The following is a 19487-nucleotide window of genomic DNA, read 5'->3' as shown; positions in this document are numbered from 1 at the left end:
ATCTCAGAGGGCTAGTCACAACTAAACCTACCTATGGGTGTAACTTAGATGTATTTCAAGATTAATCTTCAAAGGCTACACCATAAAGCAATGATAATCTACCCACGAGGCAGAAGATGAGCCGTGCCACAGATTAGTAGAATGGGTTAGAGGCTGCCTGCCTACCCAAGCGATCTACAGATTCCCCAAAGAATTTCTCTAAAATTCTAATTTGAAACCAGTCAACTGATAGACCAACAATTTTTATTCCTGGTATATGCATCCAGACCTATGTTATGACACGTTCTGTTAGGTTATAGTGCTCATAATTCAGAGTTATAAAATGATGCCTTTAAATGCCTTATAAATACGGCCAATTAAATTATGATGCTTAAGCAAGAAAACAAAATTCTTTTAGTCCAAATTCTCTATAAAAACCACTCTGGAAATTACCACAAATACACAGTGACCCAAAACTAAACAAGTTAACATAAATAAGAAAAGTCATTCTTAAATTGCTCTTCTGAAATGATTCTCCATTTTCAATCAAATCAATCCTGCCTACTCAGGTGCTTTGCTTCAATTAAATGTTCTTTCTCTAACATCTTCAAAGTGTCACTCTCAGCTGGCTTTCTTTAAGGATATAAATGTCTTGAAGTATAACCCAGCTTTATATACTTCAAGCTATTTCACCCTCCTCTCTTCCCCCCAGCTAATGCCCAGTCTCTCATTATACTCCTATTGTTTGCCAAGCTTCTTGAAAGAGTATTCCACAAGTTGAACTCCACTCATATCCAAGACACTTCTCAACTTAGCAAACCTGATGCTTATCTCTCCTGCCATAGGACACCCAACACCAGTGCCTTTCTAGTTGCTAAAATCATTGTCCATGCTTTTTATTTTAGATTTTTTTAGAGAGTGGTAAGCGACTTCTTATTGTCTAGTTCTCACTCTCAAGAGAACCCGGCAGGCTACCGAGAGTATCCTGCCCGCATATATGCCTGACTGGGAACACCTGTAAAAGTGATTAGAGGCTGCCCCAAAAGCCTCCATCCCTCTCGGAGAGCACGGCAAGCTACCAAGAGTATCCCCGCACGCACAGCAGTGCTTGGCAAGCTACCCGTGGCATACTTGATATGCCAAAAACACTAACAATGATGGTCCTCATTCCCCTGACCCTGAAAGAGCCCCCAGTATGCCATCAGGCTACACTAGCACGTGACAGGGATTAATGGAGACATTACTGGCGCCTGCTCGAGCAAATCTATGAACAACGGGGTGATGGTGATAGTGATAGTGATAGAGAGTGGTAACAGATTTAGAGAATAGTTGCAAAGATAGAACAGAGTTCCCACATCTGCTTTCTTTCCATTATTTACATCTTACATATAACCATCATTTTATACAAGTACATTTGATACAAGTAGTGAATCCATTAGGTATTATTATTAGTTAAAATACACACTTTTTCAAAGATTTTGTGAGTACCTAATTTTTTTCCTGTTCCTATATCCCATCCAATATTCTACATTCCATTTAGTAATCCTAGATCCTTAAGTACTTCTTGGTTGAAACAATTTATCAGCTTTGCCTTAACTTTGATGACCCTGGCAGTTTTGAAGAGTACTGCCCAGGTGTTTTGGAGCATGTCCCTCGAATCTGATTGGCCTTACATTTTTTCTCCTGACTAGAGAGAGAGACATGTATGTATGAATATACAGATATAAATATACAGCTAACATACAAATATCTATATGGGAAGAAGCTGGCAGATCAAATGTCATTTTCATTACATCACATCAGATGGGCACCTATAAACATGACTATGCTGATGTTAATCTTGATCACCTGGCTGAGGTAGTTTCTCTTTTCTTTGTCCTATACTAAGGATGGGCTGGAGCAATAGCACAGTGGTGGGGCGTTTGCCTTGCATGCAGTCAACATGGCCAACCCGAGTTTGATTCCTCTGCCCCTCTCGGAGAACCCGACAAGCTACCGAGAGTATCTCGCCCGCACAGCAAAGCCTGGCAAGCTCCCCGTGGTGTATTTGATATGCCAAACACAGTAACAACAAGTCTCAGGATGGAGACATTACTGGGCCCGCTCGAGCAAATCAATGAACAACAGGAGGACCGTGATCGTGACATACTAAGGACATTATGCCAAGAACACATTCAAAGTGGAGACAATTATGCTCCCCTCCATGAAGTTATACTCCAGTGTGGGGGGGGCAGGGAGGGGAAAGAGTATCTGCATAAATTTTTGGCATTCTTCATCAAGGAGATATCTACTTATTGTTCAGTCTTTTATTAATATCAGCATGGACTCAAGCATATGTTATAAATATTTGACTATTATCCAATACTGCATCACTTATTTTTTGTCAAAGTGTCTGGATCCAATGGTCACTTCTGTCCTTTCAACGGCATATCATATGGCTGCCCACTTTCTCTGCAGCAGTCACACCACTCCCTTTGAGCTCTTTCTGTCCTTCTGGTGTCTCCTCATTCTCCTAAGAGGCCCTAAATCTCCACCTTCTGCCCTCTTTTCTAGCCTAATGACTACCTACCTAAGCACTGGCAAAGACATTTTGTACCTACTCGACTCATAAATCTAATCCCCCCCCCCCCCGGTGGCTTAGATAACCTCAAAGCACCTTCTTTCTTGGTGAACTATCCCTCCTCCTCCTTGCCACTAATTTGATATGCAGTATTCCCATACGTAATGTCTCCAGAAAAAACATTTTTAAATTATTCTGTATTCTCCTTTACTTCTCAAATTCAATCAATAGTTCTATGGCCTAAGCTTAAGTTTTGCCTATTTACAACTGGGCCCTTCAATATATTTCCAGGATGCTGCTATCATATGCACTAGTGCTAATTCTTTCCCCATAACTGTTACCACACATTTATCCCTCTTATATATGGGTTATACTTGAGAAATTCCAGGCATACTAATATGGAAAGACTGACAAGTGTTTAGGCAGAAGTAAGCATATGATTACAAATTCTCAACTACTCATCTTGGGGAGTAAAAGAGAATTCCCTTCAACTGTCTCTCTCCAGCAGAATATCTAAACCATTGGTCACGGTCGTGGTCCTCCCATTGTTCATCGGTTTGCTCGAGCGGGCCCAGTAACGTCTCCATTGTGACACTTGTTACTGTGTTTGGCATATCGAATATGTCACGGGGAGCTTGCCAGGCTTTGCCGTGTGGGTGAGATACTCTCGGTAGCTTGCCAGGCTCTCCGAGCGGGGCAGAGGAATCGAACTCGGGTCGGCCATGTTGGCTGCGTGCAAAGCAAACGCTCTACCACTGTGCTATCGCTCCAGCCCATCTAAACCATAAGAGAAGCAATGCCCAAAGATATGACTTATCTCAGAATAGGCTTCTTAAAAGAAAAAGCGGGGCTGGACGTGTGGCTAAGGTGGTAGAGAACGTGCCCTGTACATGCAATAACCTGGGTTGAATCTGTAGTACCACATGGTACCCAATGCACCACCAAGTGTAGCTCTGATGAATCCTCCCTATCCCCCACTGCTGGAAGTTTCCAGCACAAAATAAAATAAATAAAATAGAAATCGAATTAAACCAAGCCAATAAACTAGAGAAAAATACTAAGCAAGAGACTTCTCTCCAATTTTATAAGATAAAATTAACATTAAACGTAGCCATATCTTATATTAGCTATTTTACCATTCTCCTGACTTAGGTATTCTGGATTTTTTTTTCCTATTATGTAGACGCTGAAAGGCCACATTTTCAAACAAGATGTTGCACATGCATATTTCTTCTTTGTCTGTCTGATTTGTGGACCTGAGGAATATGGATTACTTCTGTTATCTGCACGAAGAGGCTCTGCGACAAGCCTGGCATTCTAGTTCGCTTTTATCTCTGAGACCCCAAATTGTACCGTTAGGCAACACAGGGCACTTATCTAGATTGAACTGTCATACAAATAGATTTTTGTCAGCCATTCAATTTGTATTGAGGAACATGCCAACAAAAACAAAACCCGGCAATTTAAAACAACAAACCTCTCCTCTACTGACAGGAACAAATTGCTGTGTTTCAAATGAATAAGAATTACTATATATCGTACACTGTGCAAAGTTTAGATGGTACAAGAAGAAAAATATCCTCGTAACTAATTCAATCTAGTTTTTCGGACAGCGGTGGAACATAAGACAAGCAGAGAATACAATTAATACTAATAAACATACAAGAAAAAGAAATCAGTTGTATTGTTAGCACAAGAAAATGAGACTCCCCCGTCTCATTTCAAGTCTAAATCCAGTGGTTCTATGAGGTGACTGACACTGGGCGGCACTTTATAATAACAAAACATTGAGCTTGTTCTGACCTGGAGTCCATGCAAAAATTCAGGTAATGCCTCTGTTCACAAATCAGTCACTCAGGGTGATAAACCATCATCAACTTGTGCCTCAACCAACCCGGGAGCCTTCAACATTCACAAAGAACAAGTGAAAACTTTAGAGACCTGACCTCACCACACTTAGCCCTAATGTATTCCACAACTCAAACAATCAAAAAAGGATTTCGCTGATAGAGTCAAAATTGGTTTTAATACCAGGCATTAAAGATGCTGGCAAGCTACACCAATAAAAATTCGGTAATAAAATTTTCACAACTTGAAAATAACAATTTTCTCACTAGCATTTAAGTAGCTTAATTCCTATGACTATTTTTTTAGCCAAATCCCAATCTCTTTGTATAACTGTAAACTTTACTCTTCTGGAGTAATTCCTTCACTGACGTGCAGTCTTGGACTTGCACAATCATAAACTGCTGAAAGAGAAAGAAACAAATTGGAGATTCAGCCCCATGGATCCAATTTAAGCTGAAGTAGAAAATAAAACTTGAATGTCAAAAATTTCCATGAAACTCATATCATCTTACAAAACAGAAATCTAGTCATTCTAAAGCAAATATTTACACTCGAGAAGAGATTTTCTTTGATCAAAATCATGTAATAAGAATTCAACACTTAAAAAAATTCTAGGGTATCCTAGAGGAAAGGGCAGTTCAGATAGAGAAGGGAGCACCAAATAAAGGATGTTTGGAGGATCCTCCCAGGAGGGGAGATGCATGTGGAAAGTAGACTATGGACTGAACATGTTTGCCACTCAATGCCTCTTTTGCAGACCACAACACCCAAAAGGAGAGAGAGAACACAGGGGATTGCCCTGCCACAGAGACAGGGGGGATGGGGGGATGGGGGTGGGAGGGATATTATCCATGGTGGTGGAAAATGGGCACTGGTGGAGGGATGGGTATCTGATCATTGTATAATTGAAACCAAAGCACAAAAAATTGTAAATCTACAACTTTAAAAAAAATAAAATAAAATAAAGGGAAAAAAAAATTCTATAATATAAAATGTTAGACCATAAAGCTATTGCTTCATTTGTTGTAGCAACAGGTTTTTACACCAAGGCTTGAGAGTTTATTAAAGGACAATCTGGAAAAAGTCATTCACTGCAGATACAGGCATGCAAAGGACCTCATGAATGTAGTTTAAATTGATAGTATAAAAGCAAGGTGAAACAATGTACTGAGTTCCCTCAACATTTTTGGTAAATAAAAAAATTGAGAAAAATTATTTATTTTTTCTTGGAAAGTAGAAAAGTTTATTGAAAACTAGGAAAAAAAATGGAAAAGGAACTCCCATGTAGGAAGGAACTTAGTATAGGACTAAGTTGAAATTACTTTTATCTTTTTTTTTTCCTTTTTGGGTCACACCCAGCCATGCACAGGAGTTACTCCTGGTTCATGCACTCAGGAATTACTCCTGGCGGTGTTCGGGGGACCATATGGGATGCTGGGAATCGAACCTAGCTCGGCTGCGTGGAAGGCAAACGCCCTACCCGCTGTGCTATTGCTCCAGCCCCTACTTTTATCTTTAAAAATAAAATTTTTAAAAAGGCAGAAAACACAAGAGAATACTACACAGCTACCAGGGAAAAATGAGGTGATGAAATTTGCTTATTAATGGATGGACAGTGAGAGTATCATGCTGAGTGAAACTAGTCAGGAGAAGAATAGACACTGAATGTCTGTACTCATTTGCAGGATACAAAAAAAAAATTGTATGAGACTAACACCCAAGGACAATAGAAACAAGATCCAGGAGGATTGGTCCATGATCACTCTGAACATAAGAACTGAGTGCTGAAAGTATTAAAGGGATATACATTATAACCTTTCAGTATCTGTACTGCAAACCATAATGCCCAAAAGGAAAGTGTGCGTATATGTGTGTGTGTGTTTGTGTGTGTGTGTGTGTGTGTGTGTGTGAGAGAGAGAGAGAGAGAGAGAGAGAGAGAGAGAGAGAGAGAGAGAGAGGAAAAGTACCTGCCATAGAGGCAGGCTGGGGGGAGGTGGCTGGCAGGAGGGAAAACTGGGGACACTATTGGTGGGAAATATACACTGGTGAAGGGTGTTGGAACGTTTTTTAACGGAAGCCCAAACCCAATCATGTACATGTTTCTAACTGTGTTTCTCATGGTGATTCAACTTAAAAAGAAAAAGAAAAAAAGAAATTATTCAAACTGACTTTGGAAGCTAGTGGTACTATACCAGTTGACTGTCTTAAGTAAAAGGGGGAGGTAAAAATGACATTAACTAAAAACACAAACATAAGGTGTATGAAACTTACTTGCAAATGGTTCAGAAAAAATATATTTTATACAAGCAGACAAGAAAAGACTGATAAAGCATATGCAAGTGATAACGCAAATAGAGCAAAATATTAATAAGAGAATCAAGGTAAAAAAAGTCTATGTTCTTTGTGCTATTCTTTGGGATATTCTGAAGGTTTAAAAGTTACTTCTAATTTTAAAAAGGTTAAAAAGATTTAAAAAATACAAAAAGACTGTGGAAAGAAGGTAGATTCCTAGTAAGCTAATTTTCTACTACAAGCTAATACCTGAGATCAGCTAAAAATCTAAACGTCTTTGATTAGATAGCTACTGTTAAATAAAAATGAAATCATCACCCATTTCAAATCCTCATTTCTTTTCTTAATATATTTAATATTATTTATACACAGCGATTTTTAAGATTTGAGGTCCAATTACTTTTTAAAGCTGATAGATTGTACATCAGTTAGGGCAATTGCCTTTCATTTAGCCAACCTGGTTTAGAAGCCTGGTACCTCATATGGTATGCTGAGCCTCACCAAGAGTGATCCCTGAGCATAGAGTCACAATAAGGCTTGAGCACAGCCAGATGTGCACCTGTCCCCAACCCCTCTCAATAAAAAAAAAAAAACATAAACAAAAACAAAATTTGAATCTGATTTTTCTCTTCTTTTGCCCTCAATGTCCCCTTAGGATCCCAGTCATCCTTCTCCTCTGTCTCCAGAAAATACCTCTACACAGTATCCTTAACTCTAGCAAGAATTCAGACTGCAATACAACCTAGCAGCTTTTGAGAAGATGTATTTCAAGATTTAACAGTACAAGTTGAGCTAAGTATGAATACAGTCCCAGGATGGCTATTTATTTTCAAAGAGACTGCAGAGAGGATGTCTAAGCTTTCTGTGTCACAGACTGTGTATCCATCTAAAGGGGACAACATTTTTTGTGTGTGATAATAATTAAAGGGACATGGAACAGGAATACAGCTGCACATGTTAAGAGGTTCCTAGAAGTCATCATTTCCCTTTCTCTTTCCCCTCTGGTGGATGAGGAACAAGAACAGATAGACTCTGAGTTCTCTGTTCTTGACAAAATCAGAAACTAGGTGTTATTCACAGATCCCCAAAGATGTGGAAAGATGTCCAAAAGCAGATGAGATCATGCAAAAGTACTGAGAGAAGATGACAAAACACGTGGAGGATAGTAAATAGCACACGAGAAGAGCTCAAAAAGCACCAAAAAAGAAAGTCCAGGATCATTTCCTTTGTTTGAATGTTTGAATGTTTTGTTGCGGGGGGAGGTGCGGGAGGGGGGGGACGGGTACAACAGGAATGCTCAAGGTTTAATCCTGGTTCTGAGCTCAGGGATCACTCCTGGAGTGTGATACTGAAGCTCAAAACCAGGTCACCTACATGCAAGGCAAGATCTCTACTCACTGTATCATCCTTCTGGTCCCATGGCATGCTTTGTTTGAAACAAGGGATGCAAGCAGGCTGCTGGCAAGCCCTCCTAGATACTTGTTCAGCAAAGTGGAGGAAGTAGGGCTACAAATGGAGGTGATGGGGGGTGGGAGGGATACTGGGATCCGTGGTGGTGGGAAATGGGCACTGGTGGAGGGATGGGTATTTGATCATTGTATAACTGAAACCCAAGCACAAAAATTTGTAAGTCTACAACTGTACCTCATGGTGTCTCACTAATAAAAATTTAAAAATTGAAAAAAAAAAGACCCAACAACAGTGAAAGAGTGTCCCTTTTTCCCCATATCCATGCCATCACTGGTTGCTTTTGTTCTTTTGAATGTGTGCCAGTCTCTGTGGTGTGAGATGATATTTCATTGTTGTTTTGATTGGCATCTCCCTGATGGCTAACGATCTGGAGCATTTTTTTTCATTTGCCTTTTGGCCATTTGTATTTGTTTTTTTTTTTTTTTTGCTTTTTGGGTCACATCTGGCAATGCACAGGAGTCACTCCTGGCGGTGCTCAGGGAACCAGATGGGATGCTGGGAATCGAACCTGGGTTGGCCGCGTGCAAGGCAAATGCCCCACCCGCTGTGCTATCTCTCCAGCCCCTGTATTTCTTTTTTGAGGAAACTTCTGTTCATGTCTTCTCCCCATTTTTTGATGGGGTTGGAGGTTTTTTCTTATACAATTCTACTAGTGTCTTGCATATCCTGGATATTAATCCCTTATCAGATGGGTATTGGGTAAATATTCTTTCCCATTCTGTGGGCTCTTTCTGTATGCCCACTAGTCCAGCCTTTCTGGAAAACAATATGGACAGTCCTTCAAAAACTAGAAATTGAGCTTCCATATGACCCTGCAATACCACTTCTCGAAACATATCCCAAGGATGCAAAAAAGCACAGAAGAAATGACATCTGTACCTATATGTTCATTGTAGCACTATTCACAATAGCCAAAATCTGGAAACAACCCAAGTGCCCTAGAACAGATGACTAGTTAAAGAAACTTTGGTACATCTACATAATGGAATACTGTTGTCAGGAGATGAACTTTGCTTATAAATGGATAGGTATGGAGAGTATCATACTAAGTGAAATGAGTCAGAAAGAGAGTGACAGACATAGGACTGCACTCATTTGTGGAGTATATAACAACATAACATGAGGCTGACACCTAAGGAAAGTAGATACACAGGACCGATAGATTGCTCCATAGCTGGAAGCCTTCCTCATAAGCAAAGGGGAGAAACCAACTGGAATAGAGAAGGGATCGCTAAGAAAAAGATGGCTGGAGGAATCAGTCAAGATGGGAGATGTGTGCAGAAAGTAGACAAAGGACCAAACATGATAGCCTCTCAGGGTCTGTATTGCAAACCATAATGCCCAAAAGTAGAAAGAGATTATGGGGAATCGTATCTGCCATGGAGGCAGAGTGAGGCTAGGAAAGTGGTTATACCAGGGATATTGGTGGTGGGGAATGTACACTGATGGAGGAATGGGTGTTTGATCATTGTGTGATTATAACCCAAACATGAAAGCTTATAACTATCTCATGATGATTCAATAAAATTTTTCAAAAAATGACCCAGGCCTTCTGCTTTCTGGAAACCATAGGCAATGCATAAGGGCCCATTATGGTCATCATAACTAACAAAACATGCTGGAGAAACAAGAAAATTATAGTTGGGTCCAGAAAGATACAGTGGGTAGGGCGCTTGCCTTGCACACGGCCCATCTGGGTTCAATCCCTGGCATCCCATGTGGTCCCCCAAGCCCTGTCAGGAGTGATCCCTGGAGCACAAAGCCAGGAGTAGTAAGCCCTGAGCATTGCTGGATTTGCTCCAAAACTAATCAAAATTCTATCAGAGTTGATGATACAAAGAGGACACCAACAGAAGGAGAGGGATAGATGTAGAATGACTGTGCTCATTTGTGGGATATGAAAAACAATATGAGACCATGACCCATGGAAAACAGAAATGAAGACCAGGAAGACTGGCCCATGGTTGTAAGCTTGTCACAGTGAGGGGAAAAGGGAGAGGCAGTTAGGACAAAGGAGGGATCACTATGACAATGACAATGACAACCCTGGACAAGAATTGAGTGCTAAAAGTAGAGAAAGGCCTATACATGATAACTTTATAGTACTGCACCACAAACCATAATGACCAAAAGAAGGGGGCAGGGGAGAGAAAAAGAGAGAGAGGGAAAGGGGAGAGAGAGAGAGAGAGAGAGAGAGAGAGAGAGAGAGAGAGAGAGAGAGGAAAAGTGTGTGCTGGAGAGGCAAACAGGGGTGTGGAAAGAGGAAAACTGCGTTATTCATGGTGGAAAATGCACACTGGTGAAGGGATGGGTGTTGGGTGTTGGAACACTGTATGAGTGAAACCAAATCATGGACAACTTGTAACTATCTCACAGTGATTTAATAATAAGTAAACAAAGAGAACCCCAAAATGAAAATGGGTGATTTTTGGAATATCATGAGATTTTTATTACAGAGGTACATATTTGCTACTTGTTTATAAAATAGTACTGAATTATAAAAAAAAAACCAGAAATATATATCACACTTCAGTATAGATTCCCTCATACAAACTATGATCAACACTATTCACATGTTGTCCCTTTAAGAAAGAACTACATTTTTACTTAAGCTATTATTTTTGAAAATAAAATTCTGATAATCTTCAACCAACAAAAACTATCATAATATCTAACTTAAGAGTGATTTCTTTGGAATGTAAAAATTTTACAATGACCTGGAGAAAATGATAGCTAGGCAAAATAAAGATTCTTATTATAATTAATATTTAACTCACAGAGGTCTTTAAAATGTGACTATGAATACTGCATTCATAATAAGCAAAATATGTCAGAATATTGATCAGGAGAGAATTTCTCATTTATTGCTTCTTTGAGTTTTTCCTAGAACTTCCCTTAAAAGAAACTGATACTTAAAGTTATTCGGAGTTAACCATGAGGGGGCTGGAGCGATAGCACAGTGGGTAGGGCATTTGCCTTGCACGCGGCCAAACCGGGTTTGATTCCCAGCATCCCATATGGTCCCCTGAGCACTGCCAGGAGTAATTCCTTAGTGCAGACCCCTGCGCATCACCGGGTGTGACCCAAAAAGCCAGAAAGAAAGAAAGAAAGAAAGAAAGAAAGAAAGAAAGAAAGAAAGAGAGAGAGAGAGAGAGAGAGAGAGAGAGAGAAAGAAAGAAAGAAAGAAAGAAAGAAAGAAAGAAAGAAAAGCTTTAACCACAAAAGGCCAGAAATATTTGTTATGAAAATCAAAACAAGTTATAGTGATAAAAATGAAGAATACTACTTAGCCTGAGGAAGAAAATTCTATTAATAAAGTCACAAGAGGCTAGAGTTCCAACAGGTAGGGCACTTGCCTTGCATGCGACTAACCTGATCTGATCCCCAGTCCCATGTATGGTCTCCAGAGCCCCACCAGGAGTGATCCCTGAGCAGAGAGTCAGTCCTGAGCACCATCAGATGTTGCTCCAAAACCCAAAAATAAAGTCAAAAAGTGCTACAGATCATCATGTACTCAGACCAAAGAAAATAACAAATCTACGTAATACTACAGGAATGGATTGCCATTCAGTGATTCATCAATTCACTTCTGCATTCACTTAAAATTCTGTCAAACAAGAGAAAAGGAATTTTTGATTGATCAGAGCAAGAATGGCATTACATGGCTGTTCACACGTGGCTTATGTCAAAACATGTGCATACATTTACCAAGTAGAAAAGGAGAAGACGAGACACTTTCCTCAACAAGAAAACAGTATATGTGTTTAGTATATGTTTATATAGTTAGTAAATACGGGCAGAGAGACAGTACAAGCGGTAAGGTACTTGCTTTGTATGCAGCCAACCCGGGCTTGATCCCTCACACCACATATGGTCCTCTGAGTACTTCCAGGAGAGGCCCCAGAACGCAGAGCCAGGAGTAAGGCCCGAGCACTGTGAGGCATGACCCAAAAAACAAAACTACAAAAATGTTAAGTATATATAAGGCCTAAAACTTATCTATAGCACTATCAACTAGGGTACTTGGGCATGCAGGGAAGAAAGATGAAGAACTTTACGAACAAAAAGAAAAGAAGGGTTCATCTTAAGAGGCCTTGAAAGATATGATCAAAAGTTCAAAGCTGAAAAAATAAAAGCTTCCCTTCTCAGATCTGGAACAAGGAAAAATAACCACTCTTGCCACTTCTATTTAACCTAATACTGAAAATCTAAGCCAGATACTTAGACAAAGATTTACAGACATTCCACCACCACCGCCATGTAAGCTCATCTTCAGAGACTCATGATTCAATCTCAAAAGAGATAAACTAGCAGCAAAAATTTCTTGGAAACACCAGTCCCTGACTGAAAACTCTGACACAAACTCGGAAGAGGCACAGCCGGAGCCCTGGCAGCCATACCCACATTCTACCACTGTTGCCATGTAAACCCATCTATCAGCTCAGCTTCAGAGATTCATGATTAAATCTCGAAAGACATCAACTATCCGCCATGTATACTCATGACATATACAGTGAAATATCTTGGATTTTCTGGATACCTCCAAACTCTACAATATCCCAGTAGGAGCACACCAGATTCGATGGGAATCTAAAGTAGAACCAAATAAGCTTGACTAACAAAAAACATTAACCCAAAAGGCTCAACTAGTAACAAAAGCTCAGTAAACCTTCAGACAAGGGCCTAATGTCCCATGGTGAGATACAACAATTTTCACAAATTTTCTTTTACTAAGTTTTTATTTTGATCATTCTATTAGCCACTTATTAGTAACAAGAAATATAAAATCAATTATTTTGGGCTGGCTATGCAGGCAGGCTTGAGGAGTGGATGGAAAAATGGGGGAAATGATGGAGGGAGGGTCAGAGTGGTGGGATTGGGGTTGGAATAATGAATGCCTGTAACAAATGCATCATGAACAACTTTGTAAACCACAGTGTTTAAGAGGGAAATTTTTAAAAGATAAAGATTATAAAGCATTCAAATAGGAATAGAAGAAGTAAAATTGTCCTTATTTTCAGGTAGAAGTTGTATAGTGAACCCTAGAAACTTCATCCAAAAAATTGATAAAATATCTGAATTCAATAAAGTTGTAGGATACAAAGTCAATATACAGAAATCAGCTGTGTTTTCATGCATTCACAATGAACTGCCTGAAAAAAAAGATTAAGAACACAATTCCATTTATAACAGCATCCAAAACAATAAAAAAATTTTTTTTATTTATTTATTGAATCACTGTGGGAAAGGTTACAAAGCTTTCAGGTTTATGTCTCAGTCATGCAAATATCAAACACATTTCCCTTTACCAATACTTATTTTTTACCATGAAGAACCCCAATAAAACCCCACCCCCCACCCCTCCCCGTCCCTGTGAGGCAGATGAATTCTAGTTAACACTCTATCTGCTTTGATTAGATTCATTGTTTCAATAAAAGATTCACCACTATTATTTAGAGTTTACCCCCCCCCCCAATCAGACATGTTGAAAAAGCATTGTGAAGTGATTTGCTTTCTACGGCTGGGTTCAAGAATTAAATGTTGGTTTTGGATTTCTGCTCTTTTACCTAACAATAAAAATTTTTTAAAATACCCCTTGTGTACTGAAAATTACAGAACATTGATGAAAGAAATTAAGCACTCAAATAAATAAACTGAAAGATCATTGTTAAAATATCTCCAACTCACTACACTGCCTCTGAGACCCCAGCACACTTGCACATGGCCCTGGGGGTCAGGTTTCAACACCAGAGCATGGGCTCACACATGCCTGGAACCACTGAACTCCCTTGCTGGCAGCCCTTTCAACTGCAAGCAACACATTAGGGGGGGAAAGATGTCTACAACCCACAGTTATATATATATATATATATATATATATATATATATATTCAATGAAACTCCTATTAAAATCCTACCACTGTTTTTACAGAAACAGACTAATTCTATAATCATATGGAATCATGAAAGTCCATGATTAGACAAATTAATCGTGGGAACAGAAAAAAACTAGAGACATCATACTTGGAATTTTATAAATATTTTATAAAGCTATAGTAATCAAAGCAGTGTGCAACTAGTATCCAGGCAGACACATTAATTATTGGAAGAGAATATAAAGCCCAGAAATAAACCATAAAGACAATCAACTGGTCTTTGACAGAGAATATACAATGAGGAAAAGACAGTCTCATCAACAAATATTTTGGAAAAACAATATCCATATGCAAAAGAAGGAAAATGAACCCTTATTGTACCTGAATCTAAAATATAAAAACCGAAATAGAAAACTCCTAGAAAAAATATGGAGAAAGCTTTAATGACATTCATCTTGGCAATGATTTCATTAGCATGACAAAGTAAAATATCCAGAATAAAAAGAATGAGAAAAAATATTTGTAAACTGCGTTAGGGTAAAAGTTCCAGAATATATAAGGAAATATAACAATTCAAGAAGAAAATAAATAACAACAAAAAACTCTCCTCATACCCTAATTAAAAACTAACTGTGCTAAGGCTTTGAATAAACCTTATTCCTAAGAACTCATACAAATTATTGAGATCTATATGAATAATTATCAATGTAAAAGTCACCAGAAAAAAATGCATATTAAACCCACCATGAGATAGTATCCCACATTTTTTCAGGATCATTATAAGAATATTATCAGAAGTATTATCAGAACTTGAAAAAATAAACTAAAGCATGCTGAGAAGGATGTGGAGAAACTGGAAATCTTGTACACTATTGGTTGGAAATAAAAACTGAGCTAGTACCATGGAATTGGCCCCAAAATATGAAACTAAAACTACCATATGACCCAACAAGCCCACCTCTAGGGATTTATCCATAAGAACTGAAATCAGAAACTTGAAGATTTAAGTTTTAGTATTTAAGTATGTAAGTACCTCCATATTCACTGCAATACCATTCACAATAGTCAAGATGTAGAACCAACCTACATGTTTATCAAACAGATGAATGGAAGAAGAAAATGTGGTACATCTATCCCAGGAAATATTGCACACTGAAGTAAATTTGGCAACACGTGACAACACGAACAACAACGACTTAACATGTAGTGACATTAGACAGCCACATAAAAACAAAAAAAAAACATAATACCATGTATGCAAGTTATCCAAAATAAATAAACTTGATGGAGTCAAACGGTGGAATGGTAGTTGCTAGGGAATAGGAAGAGGGGAAATGGGAAGCAGAATACCTGTTCAGATGTGCACTTGAGAAATATGATTTAAGAAAATAAAAGTGCTCATATTAAAATATGATAACTCCTGGAAGCCACATGAGAAATAAAAGGTGGTCAAAATTCTGATTGCAAACGAGATGTCTACTCAGTCTTTGTCTTGAGCTCCATTTGAATAAACTAAAGAACTGTAAGTTGTTGGGATGCTTAAAATGTCTCACAAGTCTTATTTTTCTTTTCTCTCTGGATTAGATACATTTTAAACCACAGCATTTAAAAAGTGTCACTTAGAAATGCTGGAAGTAAGTACCAAAGGCGATATATAGGTCAGTAGGTGGTTGCATAAACTAAATCAACTTAAGGCTTTATGAAATAATGGGAGGGAGTTCAAAACTAACTTAAGAGGAGCAAACTCAAATGTCCACAGGAGACAAGCCAACCAAAGATGGCAGAGTGTTTGCAATGCTGCAAGTCTGAACTGAGAAGATTTCAAAGTCACTAACAGATAAGCATTCGTGGTTGCCATGGATATACTTAAAACTAACCAGGTAGAATATAAAGATAGCAAGTCAAAACAATAATCTGAAAACATGAAAATTAAGAGGATCGGAGGAAAGGGGAAGTTAATATAGGAGACTGAGATCAAACAGTCAGGAAAAGACTATAGGAGGATAGTGTCAAGAAAGCAAGCCAACTTCAAGAAGCTAGGAGTGAATCAAGTGTATACAACAAGAAATGGAAGACTCAAAGCTGGTGGCCAGAAATCTCAGGAACAGAGGTAGTGAGCGGTATCAGGTAAGAAGCTTCAAAGGTATGATATTTAACAAGATGGAAGCAATATAATACTTTTTTCAAGTTAAGCATCTGAATTTTCACCATATATGTTTTTTAAAATGCCCTATCTCCGTTTCTTTAAACATTGGGATACTTATTTGTATCGTAAAGAGACAAGACAGGCTACTTTTCCCCATAGTATGGTTATTTCTCCATTTACTTTAAACTATCACTGACATATAACAGATGAATGACTGTATCACCACCCACACACCATTCTCTTTGGACTAAACTACTAGGCGTTTTAGGCCCTCTGGTGAAAACAGAATAATTCAGGTAGACACACTAAGGAAGGAAGACATTTATTATAATGACAGGTTACCTGAATAGAATACTTACCACTTTAAGAAACAGTATTTCTTTCAAAAAAATTATTCATCCAAATATATAACAACCACTGAAAATCACTGCGGCAAAAAAAGGTTAAAAACTTCCAGTTGCAATTGCCATCTGCTTAATTTCTATTTTCCCCCCATTTTATTTAAACACTGTAGTTTACAAAGTTGTTCATGATGTACTTGTCACAAGCATTCAATAGTCCAACCCAATCCCACCACCACTATGACCTTCCCTCCACTATTGTCCCCCATTTTACCTACCACCCCTCAAGCCTGCCCCAAAATAATTGATTTTATATTGCCTGTTACCACTAAATAGCTAATGGCATGATCAAAAAATACTTCAGTCAAAGAAAATTTGTGAAATCTGCTGCACCTAACCAGGGGGATATTAAGTCCTTGTCTGGGGGTTTACTAAGCTTTGATTGCTAGTTGAGCCTTCTGGGTTAATGTTTTTGTTAGTCAAACTTATTTGGCTTCTACTTTACATTCCCATCCAATCTGGCATGCTCCTACTGGGATGTTAGTATTGTGGAGTTTGGAGATGCTGTGTAGCCGCAAATGTGGCCATGTATTCCAGATAATCCAGAATATTTAACTATTAGTGAGTTTACATGGTGTCTAATTGATCTCTTTTGAGATTTAATCATGAGTCTCAGGCTGAGAGGGCAGATGAGCTTACAGGCAGCAGTGGCAGAATGTGGGCATGGCTGGGGAGTTTCTGGAAATACAAGGGAGGGGAGAATGGGGTTCAGGGGATGGGGGGAGTCACCTACTCCTATTCCAAACAGGTCCAAGTTTTCAGAAAATAAAAAATGGTGTACCAGAATTAATTTCTATTTTAAGGCCAAGATGAATAAACTCAAAAATAGTCAGTTGGGATAATTGCCCACCACTAGTTTTATTAATCGCTGTTTAATTTAAATATATTTGTAAGTTACAGCCATTTTGCTTTCCTAACTAAACATAGCATATTTTACAAGGTTTTTCTAAGAAAAGTTCACAAAAATACTGCATCATTGTTATCAGGGGGTTAGTTTATTGTATGCTTAGAATCTTTAGGTAAATCAAGTATGAGAAAAAAGTATCTATTTTAAAGAAAACAAACCACATTTCATGGTTTTATAAGAGAAAACATCAATGCTATTAACATTTTATAAGTCATTCCATAGAAGCACTTTGGAATTTTAAAGCTTCTTAATAATAACCTATCATCATCCCTATAATTCCCTTTATGAGGAAAATACAAATATGATAAAATGAAAGAGCAAATTCTTTGATCAGATAAACTTCATTGTACTGCTAACAAAAACCTGTTTTGGTTCAGAACTACTTTACTCTGTATTCTTGGACAGAAAACACTTACATGTATATGGAACATAACCCAGTGAAGGAAGACCATATCAAGGAAGAGAAAATATTCTGAATTACAGAAAAAAATAGTGAGGGATGGTCATTATCTTACTTCAAATCATTTAGTATAAATAATGTAAGACTGACCAGCAATAATGGTAGTATGTCTTCTTTTAAAAACCAAAGATTGGGGGCAATGGTGATGGCTCAAAGGGCTGAAGCCTCTGCTTTGTGTCCTGGAGTCCCCGTGCAATCTCCAGCACCAACCAGAGTTACCCAGCCAAGCAATGAGCTGAGAACAGCCCCCAGACACTGTGTGTGCCTAAAGACAACACAAAAATAATTCCTATCTTTAGCTTATTCTATACTGGCATTACTCTTAGAGCACTGTCTGTATAACTCTATCAATTCAGTCTTCATAATAACCCTGAGACAGATAATAACATTCCATTTTAAAGATCGGCAAACTGAGATAGGGGTTAAATAAGGATCTGACATAAGTCTGACCAAGAACTCAGTCAGGCAAAACTTCTAAAGTAAATCCTGAGAGATGCTTCCAGAGTCCGTGCCAGGATGAGTCTCATCTGGGGCACTGCAGAGGAGTGCAGGTGAATCCCACTACCTGCACAAACAGCCCCGGCAGCTGAAAACCTCCAGAACCCATTCCCAGCCAGGCTCACAGCCAATCTCCACAGGCTTGAGACAAGCCTCATTCATGAGAATTAATCTGCTGAAAATCCCAAGTATGTGGGTTTTGTGACCAAAATCTCCAGGTTCTCACGGAGTAGAGAATGGGCAACCCTCCCCATCTCCCTGTTCTTCTGGGAGCCTGGCAGTCATGCCCTCAAACTGCCTCTGGCGCCATATAAGCTCATTAAGGGCCATGATACAGAGACTCATAAATAAATCTCAGAAGAGAGCAACAAGCTGCAGTATGCCTCTGGACCGCAAAGTCACCATTCAGTTAAAAATTTAACTCCAATTGTATCACCCTATTTAAAATTTTAGAATTCCTGGAACAACATCTCATATTCTACACCACTGATATACCAAGAGAGAAACACCACATTTGATGGTCTCAGATAAAGCAGTTCTTTGTCAATGGCATCACACTGACCCCAAACTGCCTCTGTCCACTTTATCTGAACACAACTGGCTTTATCATGACCATTTAGATGACTTAGAATTGGCAATGAATGTTTACATGTTTACATGTTTACAACTTAAAACTGAATGCTGACTTTGCTTCATAGGGCAACATTTTTATTTTAATGATGCTCATATAAATATTTCAGTGTCTACGGCTGGAAGGCACTGCATCTGGATTTATTTTACTTTTGAAGCTTTGGGCCATACACTCAGCTGTGCTCAGGGCTTAGGTAACCTGGCTCTGCACTCAGGGATCACTTCTGGTAGTGCTAGGAGGACCATACAGGGTACTGGGGACAGAACCCTGGTGGGCTGCGGCAAGACAAAGCACCAAACCTGCTGTACTATGGCTCTAGCCTTCTGAGTCAGGCTTTAAAGGGATTTATGGAATATCAGCTATTGCCAACCTACAGAGTCTTGTCAAGGCCAACAGTGATAACCCACTGAACACTTTTC

General features: G+C 38.8%; 1 protein-coding gene and 1 non-coding gene across 5 annotated transcripts in view; one reads left to right on the top strand and one right to left on the bottom strand.

Annotated features, from left to right (window-relative positions):
* VTI1A (vesicle transport through interaction with t-SNAREs 1A) overlaps window positions 1–19487 on the bottom strand; it is a 405243-nt gene that overhangs the window by 329989 nt on the left and 55767 nt on the right. The window lies entirely within an intron of this gene.
* Window positions 13843–13972, top strand: LOC130029974 (small nucleolar RNA SNORA76). The gene has a single exon (XR_008793422.1). It is a non-coding gene; the product is annotated as a small nucleolar RNA SNORA76 (small nucleolar RNA).

This window comes from Sorex fumeus, unplaced genomic scaffold, assembly GCF_029834395.1.
Source record: "Sorex fumeus unplaced genomic scaffold, SorFum_2.1 ptg000043l, whole genome shotgun sequence".
NCBI lineage: Eukaryota > Metazoa > Chordata > Mammalia > Eulipotyphla > Soricidae > Sorex > Sorex fumeus.
This window is presented reverse-complemented; position numbering and strand designations above follow the sequence as displayed.